Source organism: Tyto alba, unplaced genomic scaffold (assembly GCF_018691265.1).
Source record: "Tyto alba isolate M040663 unplaced genomic scaffold, T.alba_DEE_v4.0 Super-Scaffold_33, whole genome shotgun sequence".
NCBI lineage: Eukaryota > Metazoa > Chordata > Aves > Strigiformes > Tytonidae > Tyto > Tyto alba.
This window is the reverse complement of record NW_024881308.1, coordinates 8,997,023-9,019,873: the sequence shown is the minus strand read 5'-3', so window position 1 is coordinate 9,019,873 and position 22,851 is coordinate 8,997,023. Positions and strand designations below refer to the sequence as shown.

At 36.8% G+C, this 22,851-nt stretch overlaps 1 protein-coding gene across 2 annotated transcripts in view; it reads right to left on the bottom strand.

Moving 5' to 3' along the window:
- Positions 1-22,851, bottom strand: part of PTPN1 (protein tyrosine phosphatase non-receptor type 1) — a 46,207-nt gene that overhangs the window by 17,515 nt on the left and 5,841 nt on the right. The window lies entirely within an intron of this gene.

Genomic DNA, 22,851 nt, shown 5'->3' with positions numbered 1-22,851 from the left:
TGTAATAATTCTGTCCTTGGACATTAGTGGAAACAGAACTTCACATTGTAAGTAAATACTGGGCAAATATGCAATTCTTAAAAAAGATGGTACTATGAACTTCAGGCCAAAGCTGTTAGATTTAACTGAAATTAATGAAAACTGAAGGAATGGCTTTACTATAGAGCTGATATTTCAACAGCATAATAAATTTAAGAAATCCTAAAACAGACATTGTGCACATATGTGAAATGAACAAATGAACCTAGCCCAGAGGCCACTAAAATCATCATTAACAACAAATTATTGAGCTAAATTTAACCCCTTTCATTGGATGAAATTAATTTTGTTAAATATAGTCAACCAAATGAAGCAGAGTTTAATATTAATTATCTGTGCAGATACAGATTATATTTGAGCGTGGCGTTGATTCACACTCAGTGTGACCAGAGAATAGGTTTCTGTGCACATAAAGTTAATGCATTTGGAGAGGGACTTGAGATACATAGATCACTTGCACAGAAAGGCTGGGCACTCCTCTATTAATAGTTTCAAATTAGCTCAAGCTCTGGTTCAAAATGTAGGAGCCTTCCAACATCAGAACAGGAGGATTTTATACCAGCAAATCTAATCCCTAAAATGCAGGCCAAGTGCAACTGTTACTTGGTTCCTATCTGTTTAGCATAAAGAATCGTGTACCATGCTGAAGATGATTATTTTTTAAGTTGGCTATCTACTGCAGCTTATTACTTGTTCATCTTTTTCTACCCCATTATTCAGATACATAGCAATTTACACTGAACGCTACATGTCACGGGAAGATTTCTAGTTTACGTATACCTGCTCAAAATTAGTACAGTATTCTGAAATGGCTCCTCACTGAAATAAGCCCTGACATCAGCTGCTATCTTTTTATAACTTAACACATGGCTGCCAGTATTTCTGCTGATGAAGAATGCAGTCTGGAGAACATGATCTTGACTGCCACAGCCTAATACCTCAAGCATGAGGCAGCTAAAATGGGTGTTTTCATAAAGTTGTCTCTGACACTAGGTCGGTGACTTTGTATTTTGCAGGGATTTATTTTTCTTTTGTACTGACTGTATAGGATTAACAAGAAAAAAACAGGGAACTATGAAAATGGTTTTCTAGATCTCTAACCACATTTCCCACAGAGCCTACATATGTTTTTGTGTGTGTTGAAAAACAAACAAAAAAACCCAAACACAACCACCTCACCACTCATTATTCATATTATAAAAACAGCAAAACGCAAACCAAACCAAAAGACATTTTTGCTGTAAATATTGGGTTAAATTAGCAGCAGCACTGATCTACACTGCTTCCTCTCATGGCATTAACAAATCTGAAAATAACTGTCCCCTCTTTTAAAAAAGGAAACAGAATAAATGCTTCATTACAGAAATGGAATGATACAAAGGCATTCTAATATAAAAGAATTATACTTCAGCATACAAGTGTACATGAACATATACACTACTCCCAGCCTTGAAGAGTTTCACAGATTCCAATACCAACATCATGTATTTAAGGATCTGAAACTGGTAATTTATTGTTCAGGGAATAGAGAACTGGCTACTGCCTTGTTACCAAATATTAGCTCTTTTTAAAAATGCTACAATGCCTAAAGGTACTGAAAGAACGAGGGAGTTCTAGGAGATGTGTAACTCCCATAGACACAGAGAAAATGGAAAAAAAAAGAAGTTACCCATGTACCTTTCAGAAACACAGACAATTTAAAAAGTGTAATATATTTCTGAATCATGTTTCATCAAATGGAAAACAAATGGAGTGGGGTGGTAATAAAATGAGGGACCTAGATTTGGCAACAGACAAGCTGCTGTCTTGTATGAAAATCCAACAATCAGCATATAGCACTTCATTTCTGAATGCAATGAACACCAATAAAATAGAAAACCCCGGAGGGCGTGCATGCCTGGACCTCAGTGGTCAAATCCATGCCTGAAAAGATGGGGCATACTCTTCTGAGCAATATGGGATAAAAGTGGTTTGGGGTTTTGGCCGGGTTTTTGTTTTGTTGGTGTTTTTGTTTGTTTTTTTTGGCAACAGCAGTTGCTAGAACATCTGAAGTGACACAAAAATCTAAGATCACTTCCAGGATACGAAGCTGAGTTTAGCCAAAATCAGATGGTCTTCAACAGATAAAACTATTGGAGAGAAACTATCTAGTTACAAGTTACATAAGATGGCCATGTTATAGGCTTGCTTGTACATTCCTCAGAAACTTCTGTTATTGGTTACTGCAGGAGTCACGTAACTACTGATGCTCATTGCTGTTAGGGTGGTTTCAGAACATGTCAATAATAGTACTACAGGATCTCCATGTTGGAGAAAGCAGACTCATTCAATGCATGGCATTAATACAGTAGGAGGAACCTGAAGCCAGTGATGTCATGAGAACTGAAGTCAGCGGATAAACACAGGGATTGATAGTTACGAAATACCTTCTTGAATCACACTCAGTCACACTGCAGAGATCCTGTCATTTAAAAAGGAAGCTCGACATTTCATTTGAAAGGTCATGCAATATAAAACTTTAAAGAGGAAGGGCTAGAATTGAAGTCAGTTTTCCCAAGAGAAATGCTTCTGGTTTTGAGCATGAGTCATTCCATGCCACTCATCTCCCGGTTTTAAGTCCTGTACCCTGTGCAAATACCCCCAAAATCTTTAGGGGTGGAAAGAGGAAGTCTGCCAAAGCACTGTTCTTCAAATGGAAAGTTCTCGTAGCTGTTAATTTGCAGTAGTGACTGGAATAAGAAGTTCATTTGTGCTTTAAAGGAGAAGGTTGCTCTCAGTTACATGAATGTGTTCCACTTGGCCCCAGCATTAGGTCTCCTGCCACAAAGAAAGGACACAAAATGCAACAGGAGATGGCTATGCTGTTCAGACAAAAGCAGTCTGTCCCATGGACACAGCCTTATTTTCTAGAGTCCTACAAATGTTCATCAGGAAGAAGTGCTCATGGTGGCTCTCAGCCCCTTTTTCCAAAGACTTCTGCACCAGAACGCCTGACCCTTCCTCCCTTCCCCTTTCCAGAAACCTAACGTAAGTGATCCGTTTCATAGCCCGCAGCCCTTTCTTTCCGTCCCTTCCAGCCTTCAAAAAATTGTCCTCGATTCAGCCTCCTAACCTGTAACTACTCTGGAGTCATAGGTCTGTCAGTACCACCTTTTCTCAATAAGTATTTTCTGCAAACTCCTTTACTTGTCACCTACTTGCCACTGGTACTCTGCACTACACTATAGTTGCCATATGTAAACTCGTAGCACAACAGCACATTTGACTATAGTTCCTCCGTCTTGTTCAGACACCGACAGGAGATGAGGAGAAGATACACCTCCAAAATCTTCAAGTATTAGGTAAAAATCACATGAAGAGGTGTTCATGACATCAGTCATTCAAGCACACCGCAATGTTGCGTAGATTTGCATGTCAACATTTCCAGAAGAGAAACTAAATGCCCAGTCTAAAGGCCTTCAGATTCAACGGAAAGGCTCCCAGGGAACTTTGCAGCAGGCCTCAATTTGATCACACTGTTTTATTACACCATAAACTCTGGAGTAGCTCAGACTAAGAGATAACGATATACTGTCATTTTAACAGTTCTGGTCCTACAGGAAGCAGCAATTGCCAAGATCTTATCATGGGCTACAGAAGTGCACAGTAATCTATCCACTGAGGCAGTCACACTAGGAAAGCAATTCACAACAAGTATATAAAGACTTAAATAAAAAAGTAATTTCAGTTTAAGAGCTTAAAAAAAAGAGAATGTTCCCTCTTAAAGCTAGCACTGAAAAAATAATGACACTGCTGTAAAAGGTGGAAGAGTTAAAAAAAAAAAAAAGTTACCATAAAGTCAAGTGAAAGCTGCTGTTCTCTGAGATATCACTACAGGCTGATTTCAGAATGGAAATACCCCTACAATTACACGAGGTGGCAAAGACCTGTACAGAAGACCACAAGAAAAACAGGTTGTACTAAGGGATCCACAATAAAGCACTACTTTACACAAATGGGAAAAGGTCTTCAGATTCGGTGTGTAAGGGAGCAAACTGAGTCATTGAGAAACAGTGAACTGACACCTCAACAGAAGAGCCTTGCTAAAATATAAAGCATACATAGATCAACTGTTCATTTAACCCACTTCACACGGAAGATTGGATTTCTTACCCTATGTTAAACTTTACATCAGGATATTTGGACAGGGACATAAACAAGGATGTAATTTTTAGGTAACAAGACGGTCATCTAAAGATCAGACAAATGAACACATAATTGCAGCACATAACATTAAGAACATGCTGCAGAATTTTACCCAGGTAAATTAAATAAAATGTTTTAAAAGAGTATTAAAATCTACGTTTATCTAATATCAGTTTTGCTTTCAAGTAAAATATGGCAGTATTGATCTGCTTATTAGTCTCCCTCAAAAAAAGACAGTTGGCTAGTATGTCGAACTTCTTCCTGAGGTCAAGTAGCACAGAGAGAGAGAAAGGGACAGGCTTGTTTACAGTTCAACACTATTACCTGAGTTTAAAGAAAATAAAAACACAAATCACACACCTGCAACATGGTTTTCCTAGAAAGCCCCTTGCTAATTCAGCACTACATGGGCAATTTGGAACAGGTTGTAGCAACGCAGAGTAAGCAGTGCTTCTGACACTACTCAGCTGGTTGTAGGCACGGAAATAACCCCCCACGAGAATGTAAACTGGGCATGATTGTGTTATTAAATCATATCAGCACGTGGTAAAGTGCATTAATTTTTTCTGGGCCTACATCTATTGCAGTTAGCAAGTATTATAGATTGTTTCTCACCACTGACTAGTTTCATCGTGCCTAACTGTAGAAATTTAAGAATTATGAAAGTAAATCCTGCAGTACTTAACTGTACCCACTTCATTGTGGTAGGCAGCTGAACACAGTAAATGCTCAATTAAACACTTGCACTTGAATGGTCCTTACAACTTGGGTATACACTTCCACAAGGGAGAAAGCCATAGAATTGTGTAATTTCCAAATTTTAACAGTATATTTATTTCGCATGTTGTCAAAAGGAAGACATTGCTGTAGAATAAATCACTGCAATTCTGCAGAACTCAGCTGTTCAGGTTCTTGTAATGCTTCAACATCATTATATGCAATGAGTAAAAACTGATTTTTCAATTCTGATTTTTTTTTGAGGGTTGCAGAAGAGGCAGGGCAATCAAAGATCTGAACTCTAATATTAGGTTAAAAAGTTACATGAGACTTCTCAAATTTCAGTACGTTCAAAATACAGTTTGTCCTTGAAATTTATGACCCATAACAGAAGAAGTTCAGAGTAGCTGGCAGGAACACTCTACTTCTGCTGTTTTGTAGCCATGTACTCACTGCCAAAACAGGAAACAACTGAATGAAGGGTCAGGATAAGAAAACAACTGAAGTTCCCTTCTTTATGCCCATCTCTAGTTTTCCTTCCAGATACTCAGTTTGCTCCAGAAGTGCATCTTAGACATTACTGGAAGGATAGAAACTTTTGAGAAGATGAAATGGCTTTTTCTTGACAGCTGCTGTGCAAAAGAACAGCTTTGCTATCTGTATCATCAAACAAAGTTAGTGCCAGGAAATAAACCACAGTCTCATTAAAGTGTCAAGAAGTTTTAAACTCAGTTAGTTACCCTTCTTCTGTAAGAAAAATAATCATGGAGATGAGATCTGGATCTTGATTTGCCAAACATCAGAGGTCTACAGATAGAGAGTTTTGGTTTAACTTCATCTCAAACAGACTGGTGCATCTGACAGCTCAGATATCTACATAACTCCTACAGGAATTCAGTCTGTGTAGCAAATCCAGACCTTAATTTGTTTGCAGTATGGGTTTTGTATGAGTTTAAAAATGTGTAATTCTCGGCCTGTAGGGTATTCCAGGCTTCATAAACTGACAACTGTGGTTATAGAGTCCTCCTTTCCCAGTTACCTAGTATTTTCATTCTTATATCTCACAAGCCACCTAACAGCATTATAGCTTTTACAGAACTACCACCACACAAAAAAAACCCCAACACAACAACAAGGTAAAGACCGTGTGTGTAGACTTTGCAGGCTTCAGGGAGGGGAGGAAAAAAAAGACATAAAAACTGTAAGTACTAGAAGGTGATGGATGGATAAGAAAAGATTCTTTTCACACCTTTTCACAGCAAAACCAAGTCACTGTGCTGCATAGCCAAGATATTTTCTAGAGTTCAGGCAAGCTGTAAATGACAAGTTGCAAATTGGAAACAAAAAGACAAGAGATGCCCTTGGAATTGCTGCTGAGAGTTTACAGTTTCTCAAGGGGATCTCTGACTTCACAAAATAGGAATCATGGAATGACTTTTTATTTATGCTTACTCAGAATCCTCTACCATCTCTCAGAGATACTACGTACAGTGTTAATAACCTCAGTTAATGTTAAGAAAGCAAGACTGTACTATTGCCCCAAATTCCTGCATTATCACCATTTAACCTTAAAATAGATGTTTATCTGATTAATAAATAATAAAAAGTAAGACTCCTGCTTTTGAGTGCCCCTTTTTCAGCAAAGTTTACAATGTGATACGGTGAGTTCCAAGCTATCTGCATCAACATCACTCCTTTCTCACTGTTTCATCATTTGTATAGGTATCCTGTTTGCTTTAATTGTCATTAATCACTAATATTTTAAAGTTTTACTGCTTTTTTAAGAAGCTGGTTTTGTTCTGGGATTGAGGTTTTGGTGGTCGTACTTTTTTTTTTTTTTATGCAAATATTTTCAAACACTTGCTAGACTTTAAAGTATTCAAATTAATTTACATGGGTCCCAGAAAGCAGCTGAGGTTAATATACCGATTTGAACATTGGTGTATTAACATCAATTAATGTTCATTGAACACTGAAGTTCAGTATTAGAAGTTCTATGTAAGCCTGACTGATTTATAAAGTTGTTTTGCACAGAAAAAAAAAAATGCAGTCTTTTTAAAAGGTTTGAGATAATCTCTTGTTTAAACAATTTCAAGGATTGTGCTAGAACAAGGGCAGAAGACTTCAGATGAAAGCTAATCAGCCTGGTTTGCACAGTTATTACACTAGTAACAGCTGACATGTATGAATTTCCAACTTTTTAAAAAATTTAGTATCTGTCTTGTAATTTCTTTTATAAAAATACACAATAAAACTGAGATTAAAACCTTCCTAATAGCTGTCTAACAGCAACCAATTGACACTATACCTCTCAGTAACCAGAGTCCTATTTACTAAAAGATAGTAGAGGCAATGCCATGTTGACATGGTTTAATCTGTAACAGTTTTATCCAAAAATCCTTTGGGAAAAAGATAAAGTATTCTTTATATAACAGGCATTTGATGAAGCTATGAAAACGCATTTCATCTTTAGTTACAATCAGCAAAATAAAATTTAGATTTTGCTTTGAATTTAACCAGGTAATTTGATGGATGAAAATCCTTACAGATCACAGACATACTCTATGCATGAAAAGGATAAAAGCTTAAGCAGAAGTAGGTTTAAGATGGCTGGGCAACTACAAGTACCTACAAAGTGATCATCAATCCATGATCTTTTATTTAGAACCTGGGCTACACTGTTTGGAGGAGTGATAAAAGTAGCTTGAAAGTAGTTACAGAAGAATGGTGACAAAAAGGATTTAAGGAGAGCTTTATACAGATCACAGTAAGTATCGTAATTGGTGTATGAAGAACACCACCAGTTGAGCTAAATCTGTCCACTAATAAACACACTCAGAAAATGCTTTGGTTTGGTTAAATCTGGACAAGTCAAGCAATTCTGATTGTCTTAGTATTTTGTCAGTGAATACAAGTTTTACAGTAATCAAGTGAAGGAATATTTAATTCTCCATATAAAGTTTTTGTACTCCAATACAACAGAGCTCTAATGTCTCTGCATCATTAATCTATGTAATGTCTGAGTAGATGTTCTTTAAAACAAAATTTTGAAGTAATCTACAGGCACTACCAACATATGCAAATTATCATTACCCCTTGCCATTGTAAAACAACAATTTGCATCTAATTCCTAAATTTCATAAAGTTTTAAATGTTGCAGAATTAAAAATAAGGAAAAAAAATCTGAAAATTAATTTCCCATAAAAACAGAAGAAGCAGAGACAGGAGTAAAAAAAAATGTAAAAGTCTTGTTCAACCCTAAATTTTAACAGAAGATAATCAAAGAGACAGAGGGAATAAACTGAAGTATTACCCTTTAAGTTTTTCACTCTGTTTTAGGACCTATCATCAGGTGGTGGTTCTTTACCTGTCATGATTGACATATGGATAGCCTGTTCTTGGAGCCTTGAAAACAGATTATTCTACCAGGCATCAGCTAATTCATTTTCAGAAGATCAAGAAAAGGTACTGAAATAAAGGTAGGAAAACAGTGAGAAATCTTGTTCTATATAAGCACAAACCAGTTGTAAACTTCATCGCCATTACAGGAATTACCCAGAACCATTCTTATTCTGATTTAAATCTCACCTTTAAAAAACCACAACCTTCAAGAATAAGAAAAAAGGCTTTATTATTTTCTGTCATTTCAAGTGATGTCTAAAAAAAAAAAAAAAAAAAAAAAAAAAATCACTCATGCTTTGTTAATATCAGGAGTTTCACTTCGGGCAGAAATCAATATGCAGAAAGTGAATCAGTGGAGACCAACTTCCTGTAAATTGATTTCAGTACACTGAAACAAGCACATTTAAAATCTTGAAGCAGAAGAGTGTTCCTGTAAACGGACACAGGCACACAGTTCCATTTCATAAGTTACCATCCTTTCCCTTCACACAGAAGGCATGTGTAATTTGATCTATACAGGTACAGGGCATCAGAGCATTTGCAGAGACAAAAGCTTGCTAATAATCATACTCCTAATTCCTGTCAGCTGTATACACCATTAGTAAGCAATGAAAATCATTATCAGATCTGTCTGAAGTTGTCCTTTCTCCCCTCCTCCAGGTGTCCACTCTGACAAACTGTCTCCTTAACTTTGACAAATACAATAAAAACTCACTTGTGGGTTTATGGGTTGTAGGTTGGTTGGTTTGTTGGGGTGGGCTGAGTGTTTTTAAATCACGTCTTTACTAATAGAACTACAGTTGCTAGATTCCTGGCATGCATTTTAAGACTTTTTACATGTTTTTTAAAAAAGTATATATATGAGATCCTTTAACTGAATTATTGTTTCAGAATTTAAACTTGGCCTGGCACCTGAATGACAACAATGAAATATTCTGGAACCAACCGACATCCTGCAACCAGACCCACGTCCATCACTACCACCACCTGAATGCCCTCATCAGGCAATAGATTCAAGGTCTTATCAGTTAAGAGCTGAACAGATCCTTACTGATTTTTTTTTTTCCTTATCTCCCATTTTTGACCCCATGGGCATGCTGCCCACTAAAAAGCATGTAAATTTTCAGAATACCTGGCATTTTTATTACTACTGTTAACAATGAATTTGAGAGGCTTCTAGGGTACTAGGTATTGTACCAAAATAGAAGGACAATATAATCTTCTGCTCAAAGAGAGACTCCAGGCAGTTGTTTAGTATTGGATCTACCCTCACTGTTTCAGGCCCTCAATCAGTTGGGGAGACTATTACCATGCTCATCTAATGCACTACAACAGAATTACCAAAGGACCCAGAGCACCCAAACACAGAACAAGTTCTGTGGTCTTGATGAGTAATATTACACTTTCCACAAGTCTCAAAACAAGCAGCCCTGCATATTTGAGAAGATGAAGTTTGAGCCTTTCTACTAAGCGTCAATTAAGTTTTTTTAAAGAGAGACTTCATTTTAGATTAAAACATACATTTCACATTCACTGAACTACAAACGAAACTTGCCTGTGGTATTTGTGTCCTTTCACCTTTTCCTGGAAAGTATGTTGACTAAAAGCCAAACAAACAGCACAGCACTTTAGCTGCTTAACAGACAAACACCACAGTCATTTTGCTCAGGACAAATATTTTAAAGACAGACAAATGCACAAATGTTGGCATTATCAGCAGTTTAAACACACGCCATTGCAGAACTATCATAGCATTATTTTTAATTCTGTAGATGACATGAGTTAAACACATATAGATTACTAACTGGTATTTTAAGAATACTGGTCACATTAACAGAAGACTAGTCCAGTCCAGTATTCCCTATCTGCAGTGATATATGATCATCAATAAAATGCAGAACATCTTAATAACAGAACTATCCAAGAGAAAAGGGCAGGCTACAATTCCCAAGTGATCTTAATTTAGTCAAGATCATTTTTAGCTAGCCACTGCTCTAACTTTAAAAGATGCAGTTCCATCACATGTACATTTCCACAACACAGCCCATACAAGAAGCTCACAGTCACTTTCCTGATCTGTTTATGAAATTATCCACAAAAGCCTAACACAGATCAGACCTTCCAAACAAACTGTGATTCCCCAGACATTCCAATCGGTGTGTTACATGTATCATGTTCCCTCCCCGAGGGAAAGGCAATTTTGCTGTGAAGCCAGAGCACAGAAGTCAACAGCACAGATTATGAGCCCAGTACTAAACTGGAGGCCTGTCCTGGGAAAGGAGCTTAAGGCAAGTGACAAGGTGTTTATACAGCAGTCCCAAAACACCAACCACAAATAAGCTGGGAACACCACCTCACCAACCAATTAGCCTTCCCTTTTCTCCCTAATTGAAACTAATTAGGTAGCATCCACTAAGCATCAGGGATTTTAGTTAGGAGTAAGGCTATGAAGTGGCCCTAAGGGACAGGGAAAGTATATACAAAATACACAAGACCTTAGCAACACTTGTGGGTAAAAACTGCCATCTACTACAAAGTCATCATCTCTCCTAAATCCATAATTTTGCCTCTCCAGTAGAGATTAAAAAATTATTTGCCAAGCTTTGGGATAGTTTACAGTTCTAATCCTCAACACAATCCTAACAAGTCAGAGAAAGAAAAATTACTTTCGTAAGCAGTCTCTACTGGTAAAGTTGTGTTTTGGTTTGGTTTTCTTTTGTTTGTTGGGTTTTGGTTTTGTTTTTGTTTTTTTCCCCAAAAAGTTTGATTTTACACCCGTACGTTTCAGAGAGCTTGATTTTATACCCATACGTTTAGCACCAGGTCAATTCCCTGGAAGACATCTGATTCCTAGAATAAAATCACAAGGATTTTTAACCCTGGATCTGGCATATAGGAACGTGGTTTTTACATTTTTCAGCTTCTACAGCACTACTTTCTGTTGCAGATGGATGATGAGGTTCAAATAGAAAAAAACATACATCTCTCTTGAATTGTGACATACCTATATTCAAGTGGTGGTCATCCAGCTACTAGTAATGAATACCAAAGAGAGTTTACAAATATTACTTGAAAACAGGAAATAAGATGACCTCAGAAATTTTGGTGGGTGCTCAAAATGAATATTAAAAACTAGGTGGAATGAGAAATGGCTACACAGAGACAATTTTATCAAAAGCAAAAAATCCACCAATGTCAGAGGGGTCTTTCAGCACTAGATGTGCCTGAAAACAGAAAACCCGAGTTTTTAAAGAGCTCCAGGGTTCTTGTATTTACTTATCAAGCTCTTCAGCAACTTGACTTGACACCTTACAATACCACAGTCAATGCAATAAGTAATAGGGAAAGCAGGAGACTTTGTATACTCTGAGATTAATCATCAATTTGCCTTTGTTATGCTGTTAACACATTAGAATTTGCATGCAAAGGGAAAATATAGGCTGTACATAAGAATATGCACACATGTAATCCTTTGCAAGTTCATTAGAAACGTAAAGATACAAAAATATCCTTCTAGGATTAGCAAAGTATCGTACATTTTTTCATATCACTGCTATTGTCCTTTGACATGTCCTAATGTCAAATTTGTTGTTGTTGCTGGCATTATATTCCAAATTAAACATTTATGGCAACTTGGACTGCTAAAACACTGAAGGGTTTCAATGAGAAAGACAAAGGCCTTTATGCTAGACTAGTGATTTTGATATACATCTCTTCCAAATAGCCAGTTGTGTCCTCTCTCAACAGTGCAAATGCACCAGTTAAGGAAGTCACCCACTGAAGACAGTCAGAAGACACCTCTTGGTTGCTATTATGGATGCTACTTGTGTTCTCCAAGCAGATTAGTTTTCATCTGCAATGCTCAAACTCATTAGGTTTCTAACTTAGGAGTCAATGTTTCTCACTACCATTTTAGGAATCCAGCCACTTCGCTGTAATGCTCTTGGGTTGACAGCTGTGTTGGAACAACTATATATTTCTCCTTTCAGAAGGCAGGCTATTTCTCTGAGCAATTTTTTTAGGCTCTTGTAGGAATGCTTTTGTCTTCCCTGGTCCCCAGAGGAAAGGGAAGAAAGTTTTAGATTAGCTCCCCTACCCCATCATTAGCTCTATAGAAAAGAATTGTCATTGGAAGTGGACATCAGAGCCATGGGAGCCAGCCCTGGAAATCATGCATTTCCTTTACATTTTTGGTGGGAAAGCCTTTCTAAACACAGAAACACTTCTAGATTAATTGTCAATGGCCTGTCTTCCATGATGACACAAAACTAGAAACAAAAGGATTATTACTTAGGAATCAGAACTTCTGGAATTTGCCTAGTTTTTACTTTCTTGATTTGAGCTGGTCTGAAAGTCTCTTACCATCATGAAAAACAGAAGTGAAAACAGGATTAACTTGCAAGCATTATTTTCTACACTCAACACTGACTAAAACTAAACTCAGATCTTACCTACTGTAATGTAGAGGATAGAGTAAGCAAGCTAATGGTGTTAGCAGAAGCAAATAGGAATTAAAATAGTTTTTCTAAGACTTAGTTCTTCTCTCAAGTTAAACTAGTTATATATGCCTTTAGAAAGTACAGTCAGTTAAAGCAGTTTTAGACACCAGCTTGCCATATGTTATGTTAAAATTAGACTGATTTTTTTTTAAAAGCAAATTTATGCATGAAGTATGTCTATTCAGTACACACAGATTTTGAAGAATGTTTTTGCTCACCCAGTAATCTTTGCAGAAAGTACCAAATAAAGCTTATTAGAAAAAAATGAATCAGTTCAGAATGTAATTTTGAAGTTAATCTTGACCGTATCTCATAGAACTGTAAACACTTTAGACAAAGAAAGCTCCACCAGCATTTTTTTCCAAATTTTTATTAGTGCAGCTATTTCAGTCTGCAGAAGTACAGTTCACTGCAATGACTTTGAGAGTTCAGGATAGAATTTTTAGTAATTTTTACAGGATCCGTACAATGGTCATATCTCAAGGATATTCTCAACAGAAAAGCGTTTTGAATGCGAACAACAGCATGCAAGAAACGCTTGTATAGTGGAGAAAGGCAACTTTCTTGGAGGGCAAGAAAAGGGAGAATATGGATGCTACACAGACTATATGTAAACAACTTACAGAAAATAACAATTATTTCATTCCAGGGCTCATGCCTCTTCCTCCGAGGAAGCTTTTAGTTTGAATTCATACAAGTCATAGACATTATTTTAATGTAACACAGCACACAAGCCACCTGAGGTGTTCCATTGTGTCTGTATATTCACATTGTCTGTTCGATTTAAAAAGTAACTGACTGGTTGCGTTAAAACTGTTTATTATACCTAGTTTGTCAGTGTGATAAATATATATTAATATAATTTTAAAAAGTAATAACATGGGTTCCATTGACAACTAGAGACATTATAAACTGGCTAAAAATAGTAATTTGAATTCCTAGCTTAGTCAGCTTGGCAGAAACAGCTGTGTTCACTGTAATCTCTAATTAGTTTGAGTATTGTAAGAGTTCCAAAGGTTATTTCCCTCACAGAAACCTACTAAATTAGCCTTCACAGCACAACACTGTTACCATATCAAATGCAACAGATTTATTCAGACTTTAGAGACTTACCACTATTTTTTCTGTAATGTTTCATTTATAAAGGCATATATTCTTATTTGATAAGGTAAAGGCAATCTCCTCTCTATCTGCAGCATTCAGAAGAGCCTGTCTTGAAAGGAAAAGAAAAGGTCCAGTTCATAGCTGCTTGCTTATGAACATGTGCTCCTTGTTTAAAGAGCTCTGAACTCTAGCTTCAGCAATCAATGCACACAACTGTTCAGGTAGCTCCTATATCCATTCAGCAGCAAAAGCATGAAGCAGACTTGAACACATTTCTCAAACACAACACACCAGAACTGCCATGAAGGTTTTTTGAGCCCTCTTTGTTTTAGAAATAGTGACCTGGAGGTTGCTATTTTGGAGCCATTTTTTGTTCAGATGATGGAAGAAATGCATTAGAAATCAAAGGGGGGGGGGTTAGCCAAATTGTGCATTTAATACTGTATCTTGGCCACACAGCCCAAGTTTCTGCTACATAATCTTCTGAATACGTTACATTGGTGAGACTTTCAAAACGATGACTGTCCCACCAACAGCCAAAGATCATTGAATTGACATGGCAGAAGTAGTGGCAAGCCAATGTCAAACATGCTTGAATATGACTTAATGGTCAGATTTTGTAACTAAAACATAGGTGGCTCTACATGTATCAGATTCTTACTCTGCAGAAACAGGTATATCAGTGATGAAAAATGAAAGAAGAGGTGGAGCAACATGCATTATCACAGTGCATTTAAAATTGGCATTCACAAAATAAGTCATATTTAAGCCATCATGTTTTTGGTTTATATGTATTATTTAAATTACTTTATTAGTATTCTTATAAACAGGAAAGGTAAGAGAATAATTTCTTGAAATATATTTCTATTCCTGAAAGCAGATTTTAAAATCTACTTTTTCCAGAGACAACTATGAAAAACTACCTTAAAACTTTAAAAAAAACAAGCAAAGCAATACCTGTAAATACTTAATATGAAAAATAAAGGACTCAGTTCTAACACAAGTAAACTCTGTTCATTACTTTGAAACACTGAGCAACTGCAGTCAGTTTAAAGCAGCATTTTTTTTCCCCTCTCATGGCTAAGGGCTGTCACTCTGCATAAATTATTTCATTCATGTTGGGTACTCCAATAATCTAAAAGCTAAATAAAACGTTCCAATATATTTGCGAATGCTAAGGGAATAAAGTCACATCATGACTATGATGTGACAGATATTCAGACCATGTTAGTATTTTTTTTGTACTTAGAATATTATGGGACAGGCAACAGCCATATTTCCAACTTTCTACTGATTCCATCAAAATTCTCAAAGTTATGAGCTTGTATGTGGAGGAAATTCTAAAACACACAAGAAAGGAAGTGGCAGGAATTGTTAAATAGGAAGTTGTGAACTCTGCATTACCTATTAAAAAAAAAAAAAAAAAAAAGAAAAAAAGAAAAACAGATATCTACGCCTTATTTAGTGGTAAACTTAATTTCCTTGAAGATGTTTGTACCATACATTGTTTTACTGGCTTTCTTGAGATGCAATTTTTAAGTTAAAAGCGTGAAGGGGATTAGTAGATATATTTCTATCAAGAAACCCTGTTCATTCAAAATTATGAACCATATGTTGCAATAGGTACCAACTCCATAATGTAAGTGGGTTTCCCTGCTGCATTGTTTCTTCCCTACAAATTAGGGTATAATGCAAAATCCCATCCAGTTCCAATCTATGGCATAAGAATGTTTCACTCTGCTGACCACTAGTAAGAACACAGGCAGTGGAACTAAAGATTAATTCTGCCAAAGCATACTCATTACACTGCTACCAAAAACTTCTTACCATTTCTAACACAAAGAACTTCAAAGAGAGTGTACAATTAACAGGCTTGCACAAACCATGTTCATGCCTCTACATGCAGAGAAAGGCCAAACTCGAGCTTTGCTCCTACAACACCACCAGCAAATAGTCATGCTTTCAGGGGTTATGTTTTTCAGCATACTATCCAAATCTGTCTTTGGGACCTTTAAATAGCTGTAACTGCTTAACTACCATTCCCAGAAAGAAGTTACAAGTATCCTTTCTTAAACTAATTTAAGGAAGACTTTCAGGATGAAATGTGAAGAAAAACACTAGGTTACAAATTCGCATGAACAGCTTGTTTCAGTTGGGATCTGTTTAACATGACTGTTGCTGTTATAATCACAGATTCCCACTTCACTGTACTTATAATATTCAAATTTGGAAAGGAAAATTTTAGAGATGATTAAAAGCATATTGACTTCATTGAATGGTGCAATCTACAGGTTGCCAAGCTACTGCAATGCACACAAAAACCTGCCGAGAACAAACAGTACTGCTGAAAACAGATGTTAGATAAAGCAGAATTAGGATACTACTGTTTTCTCTCATGAGTGTCTAATATGTGTTTAGGAAACCAACCTGAGCTAAACTAGCTTTCTAAACCTCAGCTCACAATCTATGGACCAAATACAGTTTGGGGGATAAGTCAAACACTGATGCCATTTTCCTTGTCCCCACAAACACAAGCCTACATATTTGTTTACCTGACTATGTGACTGTCAGGTCACGTAAGGGCTGAACAGGCCACATGACAAATGCACAAGCATGTTGGCTGATGACAGGGACAGAACAGACTGTTCAGCCTCCACATGGCTCCAGGTCAGAATGGCTGGGCACCTCTGTTCTACACCAAGGTTTAACAGAAGAAGTTGCACTTAAAGCTGACTGTTTACGCAACTCCTTCCAAAGTAGTAAACTGTTCTAAGAACAAAAAAAAACCAAAGAGGGGGGGAGAGCAAAATAAATACTTTTCTGGGGAAGAGAAACTTAACCCTTAAATGCTGACAGAAGAGATGTAACATTTACTGAACTGACATGCTGAGAAGTTCAGCTACATAGATCTGAGGTAGGTTTCTGAGTACTTTGCTTTACTAGCTGATCTTCACACACAAATAATAATAACAACGCACATTAAGTCTTTAGTCACAGTAAATACTGATACTGCATTTTACTTATCATAAGCACAGTTACCAGTGTGCATTAGCATTTAGTTCTCATGAAGCAAAGGTGAATAAGAGTACATCTTCGGAAAAGACAATGCGTAAGAAAATCTACCTATGACCAACAAGCTTGAGAACTTCCTGTGGAAAGAGAAAACCCCTCCCTTAACACAAAAGCAGCCATATCTTAAATGCTAAGATTTATTCTATATTTTATTATTTCTCCAAGTTGCAAAGCAATACTTTAAGACGTTGACAGAATCAATCCTGTGTTACTAGATATTGTTTTAACTGTCATTGCAGCGCGAGAGAGCTTTCATCTCCAGCTGTGTCGGTCACCTTATCCCCATCTGAAAGCAACTGAGAGTTTAAAAAACAAATGTCAGTGTTAAACAAGCACATCACATAACCAAGATAAGCTTTCACAGACATCCTAACACAGGACAGATTAGCACTCTGTACTCCAGTACATGAAAAAGACTGCAAAACTTGACAAGGTAGACCTTCAAAGGATTTAATCCTCCCCATGCTAATGAAACAGATTTGAGTGAAGGTAAATTGAGTGGACCGGATGAGATAAGCAGTTTTGCCATTTCATGCATCTTCAATTACTGCTAGTTTAAAATAATTCACTCTGAGGATACCAATTGACTTAGCAAAGCCAAGCAAATAGCATAATGTCCACCTCTACAGTGACAGCATCCTCTCTGAAAATGCACAACTATTGCTTCCTATAGTCCCCTTTTACAGCCCAGACACAGAGCTGTACCTCACGCACCACACCCACAGTGCCGCTAGACTCTTGCTCATCATGTTCCACTTCCCGTCAGCCAGAGCCAGTTATCAGTCTTGACTAAACATGCTTTATAATTTGGTGGCTATCTCAAACCCTCATTAGCAGTCTTAGCACGTATCTGAAACAGTTACGAGAGGGAAGAAAAAAACAAAATAAGAAGTGCAATGCTGTAACTTTCAAACATCTTTAAAAAACTCTTCAGCCCTATCACATCCTTTTCCATTCCCCTGCTCCCCAAAAGACCGTTACTGAAGGCTTCTGAGCACTGATCCACAAATAAAGGTTATTGACTATTAGAATCACACACAAGTGCCTCCTCTTACATAAATAGTGCTGAGGGTAAAACATTTTTACTAGAAGACTGAATTATTTTTCTCTGAGTATTCCAAGACAGAATTTTGCATGTAGAGAGGTAGTTTTAGATAGAGAACACATTGTTAACAAAGACTTTAGTGCAAGAAAACCCTGAGGATGTAGATATTACATAAAAACAATAGATGTTTGAGGTCTTGCTCCTAAATAGGTAGCAGTATTAACTTATTTAGTTACTCTTAAAAAGATAGTAAGCACATAAGTTTTATCACCCAAAACTCCCACTTCATGTGGTAGAGAACTTAACAGACACAACAGCAAATAAGGAATTTCCTGCTGTCAGTCAGTCACGGAAAAGTAGCCTGTACACTGGACTGTATAAAGCAATCAAATAAAGTCTAGCATAACCGACTTGTTTCTTAACAGAGGTTCTGAATGGTAAGCTTTACACAAATTACAAAAAAGAAATCAATGACAAATAAGGCATAAGTCAGTAGTTTCCATTAAGTCCTTCTGCTGTGCCTGCTTCTTGACAAGCTTTAAAAAGACTTGTAAGACTAGACCTCTCCACTAATGCTCTCATGTTGGCTAATAAATCCAGTAACTTAGCAGCTGTAAAGATTTTACGTATTTTCAACCTCCTGTTCCAGTCTTTCACCTCTACTGAAAAGTAGACAAGTCTGATGGACACAGAACAAGCAAGCTCCAGAACCTGGGGGCAGGGTACCACCCAACACCAGCCCTATTTCTGAGCTTGCCTCCAGAGAGGACAGCTGACCGCCTCGGGGTTTTGAACCTTAGGCTGCTTAGACCCTGCCTTTCCCCAAGCTGAAACCACCCCTGCTCACCACCCACCTCTGCCTCTGCTCACCTCTACCAACCAGAGCTAGACTGCCAGATGCTCTTCACAGTTTAGTTGGCTGTTAATAAGTATCAGTTATCAGAGTGATTATTGTAGAAGAACTGAAAGCAATTGCTATCTAAAGGAACATTATTAATGTACCACCTATGTAATATTGCTCACTGGCAAGTCAAACAACCAACCCCCCCAATCCAATACGGTATTTTTCAGTACACTACGAATTCAACCACGGCTAATGTTGTAATATGCGAGGATAAAAAGAATCCAACATGTTGTCCTTCACATATTTACTACGCTAGTTTTGAAACAGTACAAGGACAGATCTGCTCTGGTCATGAAACATTTCAGGCCAATTCTGAGAAGGTATCAATACTGGGAATGAAAACTTTGTACAAGCTGAAACAAGATTCTTGTTAATGTTACCCTACAGACACTGTTGGACACTGCACAGTTCTAGGTAGAAACTATTTAATGTGAAAATTCTCCATTGTCAGGTTTAAGAAAGAAATGACAATGTTGCTTTCCAATTTAATTAAACTGTAAAGGGAATAAACAAAAACATTTTCAAGAGTTGGGTAGTTGTCCACTCCCCCATCCTTTGCTAGTTAAAACTCTCCCCGTTTTTCTTCAATTTCTGGAAATATTCAGAAAATTTCTAAAACGTGTATATATACTTTGGCTGTTTAATAAGCTATGTAGTATTTTTCAAGTCCTTGCTTCAATGACCCACTCTCTCCTTTCTGAAAGAAGTTCCTCTTACTAAAACCTTACTAAAATTCTGTCAGAGTTCTGTTTTTCCAGTAGCCCCCATCTTTGGTCATTTACACCTGCGCAACACAGAGCAAGGATGTACAATTCCACACAAGGATGGTGGAGTTTTAGTCCTACTTCAAGCAGCAGCAATGACTGTACAGAAGACAGTGGAAAAAATAGGCCCTACACAGTATAATGGAACCAAGATCTTCTGAACTAGTATGGGTTATTTTTCCTGTCAGAAAAAGGAAGTATACTCTTCCTTAGTTGAAAATGCATTTTTAAAATAGATTTCACATTTTACTTCCTGTGATCACATTAAAAGGTCACACTGTTTATGCTACTGTAACCTGTTACTGTGGGATTAGAAATGATATAAACAAGCAATTCTCATTCAAATGCGCACAAGGGAAGAAGGTTATGAGAACATTCCTCTTTATGTGTAGACTACTTGTTCCAAATAAATATAAAGAATCTGAGAAACAGAGTGTCTTTTGTAGAACGGCTCACAGCATCAAGTACTTGATGAATCAAGCACTTCACAGAAGCATAAAATTCTGGGAACTTGAGATACAAGAAAAAGCACCTGAAATATCAGAAATAGAATGGCTACTTTAAGTTCAAAATACTGCTGTTTAGTAGCATTTTTAACAAGCAACTATTTTAGTCCAAAAAGCATAGCAAGCTTTCTTCCTAGAGGGGACAGTTACCTCTCTGCCTTCAGCAAGATCTGTGTAACTCCACACTCGCCACTGGTACATCATGGAAGTTTTTCTATAATTGCCAATATTGGCAGAAGGCAAAACTTGCTTTGTTGTTGCTTTATTTCCTATTTCTACCAATGTAGAAACTGTTTTAACCTTTTAAGTACAGGAAAAAAGACCGCACCACATGGTTCAAATCTGCTTCAACAATCTCTTAACAGTTGGTGAGACAAGTAAATCCTTCTCACTATCGATCTCTTCACCTTCAGTGCTGAAAGTGACTTTTTACTCCTTGAACCACATGTTCCCAAAGCATCCACAACAACCAAGAGCTGAGACAACTATGGAACTATCTAAAGGCCTGGATTCTAACACAGAAGAAAACAAGACGTCCTACATACAAAGTAGAAATCCAGTTTCAGTCCCTAACAATTGAAACAAGTCTCTGAAACAGGCCTTTAATGTATCAGTATGCTACTTAAGTAAATCCAGTATGAGATTAATGGTAGATTCAGTGGAAAGGTTTTTTTCTTTTTCTACTTTCTTTCACGAAAGATATGCCCAACTAAGAAGCAGGACTATCCAAATATTATTTAATTCCAGAGGTTAACAAACCAGCAACTAAATAAGGTACATGCTCAGTATCGGTGACACTAAAAAAATCCTGCTTAAAAGTATAGTATAATTTATCATGTCAACAAGGACAGGTAGGAGACATCAAGAGAGTATACAATGAAAACAAAAGCCACCAGGAAAAAAAGTAACACACACACACAGTTTGGGAATAATCACATCTGACTTCCTGTTGATAAATATTTGTAGTTGAAAAATACAGAAACTCTAGCTACAACTGTTAAAACCAGAGATCACTCAAGTAAGCTGGCTGTACTTATGTTGCTTGCATGAGTAGCTGCCCTTTACCAACTCATTACTCTACTGCTTATGAATGCAAAAACAATAACTTATGGAAATAACTTGTTTATCAGTCCGTATTCTAGGATAAAGTATTGTGCAAGGTGAAAGTGTACAGAAACGGAACCTACAGAATTAGAAATAAGAAAAAATGAATTAAAAACCTTTCCAAAAGTTTCAAATTATGCTAGCTCATTTTTCTTCCCAACAAGGACACCAGATTTTTCACTTCTATTCTACAAAACTTTTTTCTTAAATGTAAAATGCACAAACCCAATTTGAAAGTAGATCAGCTATCACTATTAGCAGAATCACATGAATTTCCAAGAATCACTTTTATCGCTTTTTCTTAGTATAATGACAGGCAAGCTGTTGAATCTTAGCTGTGTTTTGCGTGGGTGAGAGAAAAAGCACATCTAAATTCACAGGGCTGGGTAGTAAATGAATTGGCATTTGTACTACATGATCTACAAAGTGAACACACAAAGGCATTTTGATGCTGTATCATAGTGCCTCTCCCAGCCAAACCAGCAAGGGCATGTCTACTGGCACCAGAAAGATAAACAAAAAAATGTTTCTTGTGCAAATCAACATGAAACAAGTTGACCAATGACTAAAAAAATAAATATCTCAATGGTAAGTGCTGTAAACATCAAAGCTTACAGATCTGACCAAGTTTATGTTATTAATTATGAACATTGCAGATAATCTATTTCTACATTTTCATAAACTTGCTTCTTTTGGGAAAAAATGCATACATTGTTCACCAGTGCTCCTTTCCTCTGACACTGATGCTGTGCACACTTCTACAGAGATGCAGATACAAACATTCTAGTCTAAGAGTTCTAGTCTAGTCTAATATTTTAAAAATAACAAAGTTTTAAATGTATGTAATTCTGTAAAATGTCTGAACACTAACAGCACTTCAGCAATCCCCTAATGTTGGTCTTGTATATCAGTTTATACTAACCCTTTCCTAAATCAGTATTTCAGAAATAAGCAGAATTAAGTAAACTTTAATATGAAATCCTACACTTAGGAACGTTCTAACTAATCACTCCAGCTAAGGGGTTTTTATTTGTTTGTTTTTGTTTTGTTGTTTGTTGGTTTTGTGGGGTTTTTTGTTGTTGTTTGTTTGTTTGCTTTGTTGTGTGTGGGAGTTTTTTTGTTAATTTGTTAGGCTTATGACACAATAGTCAATTTTCAAGTTTTTATCGATTTCTTGTTAATAAGCCTCCTACTACACATTTTGAAAAACCTTCACTCTATGCAGAGAACTTCTCTCTTCCACTGCTGGACAACAGGCCTCTGTTTTAAGAGAAGAACAAAACTGCAAGAAAGACTATGGTCACAGGAGAAAATCCTCCTATGATGTTGAATTGCTTAAAGCATTACAGGATATGAGCTTATTGTCACACCGTGCTAACCTAATTTGCAGGCACTTAAAAAACCCAAACACCCAAAACCCTACTAGAAAACTACTTAATATATTATCAGTAACAGAATACTGACACTGTACGGATATTTTTGGTTCCTTCTCTTCTTACAAAAGGTAAAA